The following is a 7,244-nucleotide window of genomic DNA, read 5'->3' on the forward strand; positions in this document are numbered from 1 at the left end:
CCATATACAGTCAAAACTTACGAAACTGATAAAGAAACAGGAAAATGGCATTCATAGTCAAGAGGAAAAACAGCCAGTAGAAGCAGACTCTTGCAAAATCTAAAACCGATGGTGGCATTTAGAAAAGGACTTCAGTATAACCATGTGGCAGAAAAATAAAGGAAAAGATGGACAAAATGTATAAAAATATGGGAAAATTTAAGAGAGAAATGGAACAGTTGTTTTCCAAAATCACACCAAACTGGGTAGCAAGGAATGGTGAAAAGAGTCGGGGAGAGATACAAGGACACCAACAACCCTTTGCCCTGCCCCACAGCTGGACCTGTGGAAGTCTCTCTCAGTCCCATCGGCTTCCATCCTCGGGCTGTGAACGGGGGTGAGGCCTGTGGTCATGTTCCAAGAAGCTCTCTGATTCCCAGGATGCTGAAGGTGGCTTTCCCTGCCCTGCCCACGTCTGCCCCAAGCCCTGACCCATCCCCTCTGCTGTGTCCCGTCCCACAGCACTCACACCCAGGCTTTCCCACTGTGGATCTGGGTCCTCCCCTCTTCCTCTCTTTGGTTGAATCACCCTCCCAGAGAACTCAGCCTCTATTTCATGACAAGGCCAAACTTCATTTCTCATCTACTCACACCATGCCCTGGAAAACTGCACTTCCCAGCGTCCCTTGCAGCTGCTATTCTGGATGCAATTTAGGTTCAGCCCAATTGTTAGGACTCAGGCGAGATTTAGAAGGCAGAAGATGATCTGTTGTGAGCTTGGCAAGTGCGCATGTCCTGGTGGCGAGTCCACACCCCAGCGTCTGGACACCAGTTTTGTGGGTGCGGAAGGTGCATGTGGCAAGGGCAGTGGTGTTAGTGACAGTGTGGGTTCCTGGTCTTAGTCTTGGCTTCGGTGATGGGACATCTAAACCGACTGTGCAAGTGGAGCCGTGTCGCTCACTCCTTCAGCCCTCAGCGAGTTCTAAATCCTTACTGCCGATGCTAAATCCCCTTCTGCTTCTAACGCCTGAAGTGGTTTCTCTGAGCCCGTAGGTTGCTGCACCTCCCTTGCGAAGAATTATCTGGAAACTCCCACATTCACTTTTGCTTCCACACCATCGGCAGAGCGTGGTCACGCGGCCACAGCTATGTGGAGGGGACGATGGGAAATGCAATCCTTTTCCTGGGTGCGTGCAGCCCTGCCTACGATCAAGGTTCTGCTACTGAGGAGGAGCGAGGACGATGTTAAAATGGGCAGCCAGCAGCCTTGGCCACTGACTTCCAGGAAGTCAACCTCCTTAAAAGTCTGGTCAGCAGAGCGGCAGCCTGAAGGTCACCTCTGAGGTTGACCTCAACGTTTGTCCTTGCCCATCCTGGTCTTTTTTGTTTTTTTTAATCAAAACCATGAATGAAGACATTCAAAGATTTGTTTACTAAATGTCCATGTAGCAGAGACAGTAATAGTTGGAAAATGGATTTAGATTCCAAAAGATGCTGACAGGCTGGAATGGAGACCTGTATCTCGGAAGCTGAACTCTCGCGATGAGGAGCAGAGCCTGCCCTTAATAGTCGAGATCCCAGCAGAGCAGCGGGCTTAGAATAACCGGGTTTCCCTCCACCGACTGATGGGGACCCAGGCAGGAGAACAGCCCCTGGGGAGCTCAGTTTCCTAGCAGCCACAAGGAGGGGTGTCTTGGTTTCCTGGGTTCGCCAACAGCAAATTACCACAGACTTAGTGGCTTATGACAACAGGAATTTATTCTCTCACACTGCTGGAGGCCAGATGCCCTACACTGAAGTGACAGCAGGACCACTCCGTCTCCAGGCTCTGGGGGGATCCTTCCTGCCTCCAGCTTCTGGGGGCTCCAGGCGCCCCTTGGCTTGTGGCTGCCTCATTCCAGTCTCCCTCCGTCTCCACGTGACTTTCTCCTCTCTTCTCTCCTTGTGTCTCCTCTGCGTGTCTCCCAGAAGGACACCTGTCATTGGGTTTAGGGCCCATCCGGTTAATCCAGGATGATCTCATCTTGAGATCCTCAACTTGGTTCCGTCTACAAAGACCCCTTTTCCAAACACTGTCACATTTAGGCTCCAGGGAACAGCACATGGACACATCTTCTTGTTGGCCACCTTTCAACTCACTCCAGGGGGTTTAGACAAGAGAACCAGTAGACAAAGAAGGAAACTCGGGAGGCAGCAGTGATGGGAAGTCCTGTGAGGCTAGTCTTTGACATTCAAGACTTAGTAACAGTCCAGTGAAAAAGCCTTGAGTATTTTTAAAGTCTTCTAGTTCAAAAGGAGCTGAAAATAAGGTGCAAATATTCAAATGGTATTATTGCTGGAGGCCGTGTGGTGCAGTCAACATCTCGGCTTCGAGGCAGGAGGTGGCTCTGGGACCAGAGGTGGCTCTGCTACTGAAAAACAGTCATGGAAGCTCAAAGTTTCTTAGCCTCTTGGAGCCCCAGTTTATTCTTCTGTAAAGAGTAGCGGCTCCTTCTCAAGGCTGTTGTCCATTTGAATCAAGTCAAATACCTAAGCATGGAGTTTAGTTCCTGGAACATCACAAACCCCCAGTAAACAGCAGCTCTCGTTGTAATCCTCATGTTGAAATCACAGAAACACAGGGTTCCGATGGAGTGCAGCCCACCTGGGTCGGTAGAATGCCGGGCATGCAAGGACCACGTTGTCAGAGGAATCGAGGCACTGGGTGTCCATCTTCCAGGATGCAGCCCTTGGAGGATGTGGTCACAGGGCTCACACTCCACATGGACCTCACCGGCCTTCCTGCCACAGTCCGCCTGAGTCCCCTTCCTCTCTGACCAGCCTGGGCACTGGCCCACGGAGCCCTCCTTTCTCCCTGATGCCCCTGTGGTCCCTGGATCTCCACATTCTGTGGGTCCCTCGACTCTGCACCACTTACTCTCATTCCTAGTGCCTCTGCCTTCCAGCACACAAGACAAGTTACTTTTTTGTTGTATTGTGTGTCTGCCTTCCTGTCCCCACCAGAACGTGAGCCCTTCCCTGGACCTCACTCTGTCCACCCAGATGGTGCCTGGCATGAGGCCAGCACCCAGCAGCAAATCCATATTGAGCTAATGGAAAGAGAGAGAGGAGCCAAGCTGTGGGGCCAGGAGGAGCAGGGCCATCGCTGGGTACAGGGGGCCACCTTCAGTTCAGCATTTGGCAGACCCCCCCCACAGGGGTCCTCACTGTCAGACATCAACAGCTGCTCCCTGGGGCAGTGGGCTCCACCTGGGGTCCTCCAGCAGAGCAGGAGACAGAACTGCACCAAAGGGCCCTAGGGCTTCCCAGCATGAGGAGTCTCACTTCTTAAGTTCGCTTTTCTGTGGGGTATTGGGGAGTTGTTTGAGATGTCTGACTTTTGCAAGCTGCACCACTGTCCCTCCATCAACTTAGAAGGTGAGTCAGGGCTGGGGACTGAGGGTGGGTGGGGCATCTGGATATGGCCGCAGTTCTGGGCAGCACCACCAGGTGGCGCTGAAATTGCACCGGCCTCCCCGGGTGGGTCCCAGCGGGTGGGGGGCTCCGGCCCAGCCCCCACTCTCCCCACTGCGACCTCCTCTCCCCTGGGGCGCCCTCTGGTGGACGAAGTCTCCCCAGACCTCAGGGAGCCCTGGGGGGTCCAGTGTGTCCACCTCTCCCTGCAGCCCTCTTGCCCCTGGGGGCGGGGGTTGGCGGTGAGGGGTCCCAGGACCCAGGGGGAGAAGCCTGGGTTCGCCCCTGGCACTGGCTCCTGCTGGTGACTTTTGAAAGTCCATCAGATTAAGTTAAAAATGTGTGAACATCTTTGACACTTGGTCAAAAGGGACTGGACATAATTTACCGAAAACCTTCCTGGAGTGACGACATCAATCTCTACGTCCCCAGGGCCTAAGGAACAGCTTGGTTCCCCCAACCAGCGTTACATGTGGTTAGGGCAGAGGAGGAGATGAGCAGGGCCCAATCCAGTGAGGGGCTGCAGCTTCCATCGATGCCCAAACCCAGGGGGAGAGGCAGCAGAGACGGGGTCCCCGTCACCCCAACGCATCCCCGGGGCATGACCCTCACTCAGTCTTCCTGGCCCCTCTGCCATGTGGCCTGAAAATTTCAGCAACAGAAGATGGCAAAGTGTTGCCCACCCCCGGCCCCCGCAGGCATGGCTTTTGCAGCATCCTCAAAAAGGGTCATGTGCTCCTGGCATTGGGGTCCTTGGCTTGCAGCTGGCTGCTCTTGACGGGACGGACCACCACTCAGGCAGCACTCGTGAATCTGCAGCCTCCTGGGTCCCCACTCTCTGCCTGGCAGCCGAGCTGGCGTTCTCGTTGGGCCCCCAGAAGGACGTCACAGCACATGCGAGCAGGGACAGCAGCCATAAGGAAGGGGCCCGGGGCGCTGGGGCGGCTCCTCCCACTTTGCTCCTAGTGTCTGGTCGGGCCACCCTGCTCTGGCTGCTCTCTGGTTTCTCGCCTGATCACGTCGCTCAGGCCCAGGACAGGGGCCCAGCCTGCCTCCTTGGGACTTACCCAACACTCCCCAGCAGCTTTTAGCTCCGAGGCCCGAGGGAGAGTCCAGCCTGCTCTGACCATCACATCAGTCCAGCCAGGCCATGCGGGCCGCTGTCAGGAGGCTGTCCTGACCACACAGGATGACATGGGGCAGAGGGTCCCACGATGACACGGGGCAGAGACCCCGGGTGGGGGCTGCCTGAGACGTGACCCTTGTCTTCTGTGCTGTCCGGTGCAGCCTGGCCCTGACCGTGGCAGCACCCCAAACACTCCGTGAGCACCTGCCACCTGCCACATCCTGCTTGGACCTGGGGATGGAAAAACAAGACCTTGTCCCTGTGCCCAGGAGCTCTGCAGGGGGCAGACGATGGCAGTCGCCCTGCCTGTGGGCACTGCAGGGGCTGGGGCCACCGAGGACTGGGAGTGAGGACTGTAGAATCGGTCTGAGATGCGGGAGCTGATGAAGGCCCCGTGTCTGCCCCCCGAGAACGTTGTATGCAATGTCAAGGGGGTCCCAGAGCCTTGAAGCCCCCAAAGACTCCCACGAGGCCCAGGTTAAGAACCCCTGAGGTAGTGGGTCACCTCTAGGCACACGATGACCCTCAGAGGTTAACCCAGGCTGAGCTGAATGTCACCCTGGCCCACTGGGGACGGCCTCTGAATGGGTTTCCTGGGGCCACAGTAACAAAGTACCAGAACTCGCGGGCATCAAAGAACAGAGAGGTGCTCTCTCACGGTTCGTAAAGCAGAAGTCCCAAATCAAGGTGTCGCAGGGCCACACTCCCTCTGAAGGCTCTGGGGGAGCATCCTTCTTGCCTCTTCCAGCTTCTGGGGCTCCAGGCGCCCCTTGGTTTGTGGCCGCATCCCTCCAGCCTCTGCCTCTGTCATCACGAGGCCGCTTTTCTTCTCCTCATGTCTCTCCTCTTCTGTCTCTTACAAGGACCCCTGTCAGTGGATTTAGGGCCCATCTGGACAATCCAGGATGATCCAATCTCGAGATCCCTAACTCAATTACATCTGCAAAGGATCTTTTTCCAAATAAGGTCACATACACAGGTACCAGCGTTTAGGACATGAATATGTCTTTTGGGGGCCACCACTCACCCCACTACTGCCTGTCTCAGCCAGAAGGGGCCAGCCGTCAGGAAGGAGGGTCTCCAGGCAAATGCGGGCAGTGCCTCACCCTACCCAGCTCAGTCGGGGGAGGGGCCGCGGCCAGGTCAAGGTCCTGCCTGCCTCAGGCCCTAATCAACCTGTCACTGACTGTCCTGGTCCCTCCCTGGCTGCTCCAGGCGCCTCGAGCAGCTGGCCGGCTGGGGAAGCAGAGCCCTCTGGGGCCCAGGACTCATCTCTCTGCTGACCAACGACATGAGCCTGCTGAAGCCGGTCTGCTCCCCAGAGGGTCTGAGGGGGGGTCTCCAGGGGAAATCGGCTGGCAGGACTTGGCCTGAGGTCACTGTCTGAAGGAAGCAAAGCCCCCTCCGAGACTCTAGGGGACCGCCCAGCCCTCCCCAGCCACCTCTCTGTGTCTCCGGAGAGCATCTGGAGGAGGGGGGAGGAGGGCTTCACAGAGGATGCTCCACTTCCCCTGGGTCAGCAGGAGGACGTGGAGCAAGGGCACTCCAGGCAGAGGCACAGTAGGGGCAAAGGCCCGGAGGCGAGACCTGTGCCATGCCGTGGGTTCAGGGAGCCCCGCCAGCCAGATGGAGCAGGTCTCCCACTCTGGTGGTCAGTTCGACCCTGGTGCCTGAGGTTTTTGCAGGGCTCACGCCTGTGAAAGCAGGTGTTCTGTGCCTCAGCGGGCTCAGGGACAGACTGACAGACCCCTGGCAGGTTCCCTTGAAGCAGAAACTCCAAGGCAGGAGGTTTTTGGGGCAGTGGGCACTTGAACAAAGCCCGCAGCTTGGGGGGCCCCTATGGCCCGGGCGGCAGGACAGTGCTCCATGGAGAAGCAGGAGGACAAGCAGAGGCGGGGAGGGCCGGAGTCGCTGCCCTTGCAGCCTGAGAGGGCGTCCTTCTGCTCGCTTGTTCCCAACGTCCCTTTGTCACATTCCCACCTTCTTAAAGTGTATCTCATAAACGATGGCACCGTAACATATGGCAGTGGCCACTTGGTTCCCCAGGAAGCAGAGCTGACTGTCTGGGCTTGTCGGGAGGTGCTCGTGGGCTCAGCCTGTGCACAGGAAGTGAGCCGGCAGGCCCGGGCAGAGGGAGATGCCGAGCTGCCACCAGGTCGCAACAAAGGCCTCAGCCACCTGGGCTCTGCCGCAGGGCCTGCCCTCTGCCCTGACCTCATCGCAGGGCAGGCTGGACTCCCCTAATCCCACATCAGTAGTCACTGGCACAGCCTCAGGGCAGAGGGCTCAGGGCTGAGGGCTGCCACCTCTGGCAGGGTGGGCAGCCGGGGAGTGGGCAGCAAGCCCTTCAGTTCTGCGGGGGCTCTGGGAGGCGCATCGCAGCGCCCACTGTGCCCCTGCTGCCAGGAGCTGCTTTTAACTCTGAACTAGGCTGAGCATCTTAGAAATAATGACATTGGAGAACAAAGGAAATATTGTGGGACAGTAACAGCACTGATAATAGCCATTTACACCCAGGACAGGGCCCCGTGGGTGCCTCGACCTTCTCTCAGGGGTCCCTGCAGCAGTCCTGGAGGACGGCTAAGGCCGTATCACCCCAAACCTTCTGCTGGGCGCCCTGCGAGGACAGAAGGGCTGGGAAGCTGAAGGGATCCCGGCAGCTGGTTTCTCTGGGCGGAGGTCCCCC

This window comes from Equus caballus, chromosome 6 (genome assembly GCF_041296265.1).
Source record: "Equus caballus isolate H_3958 breed thoroughbred chromosome 6, TB-T2T, whole genome shotgun sequence".
NCBI lineage: Eukaryota > Metazoa > Chordata > Mammalia > Perissodactyla > Equidae > Equus > Equus caballus.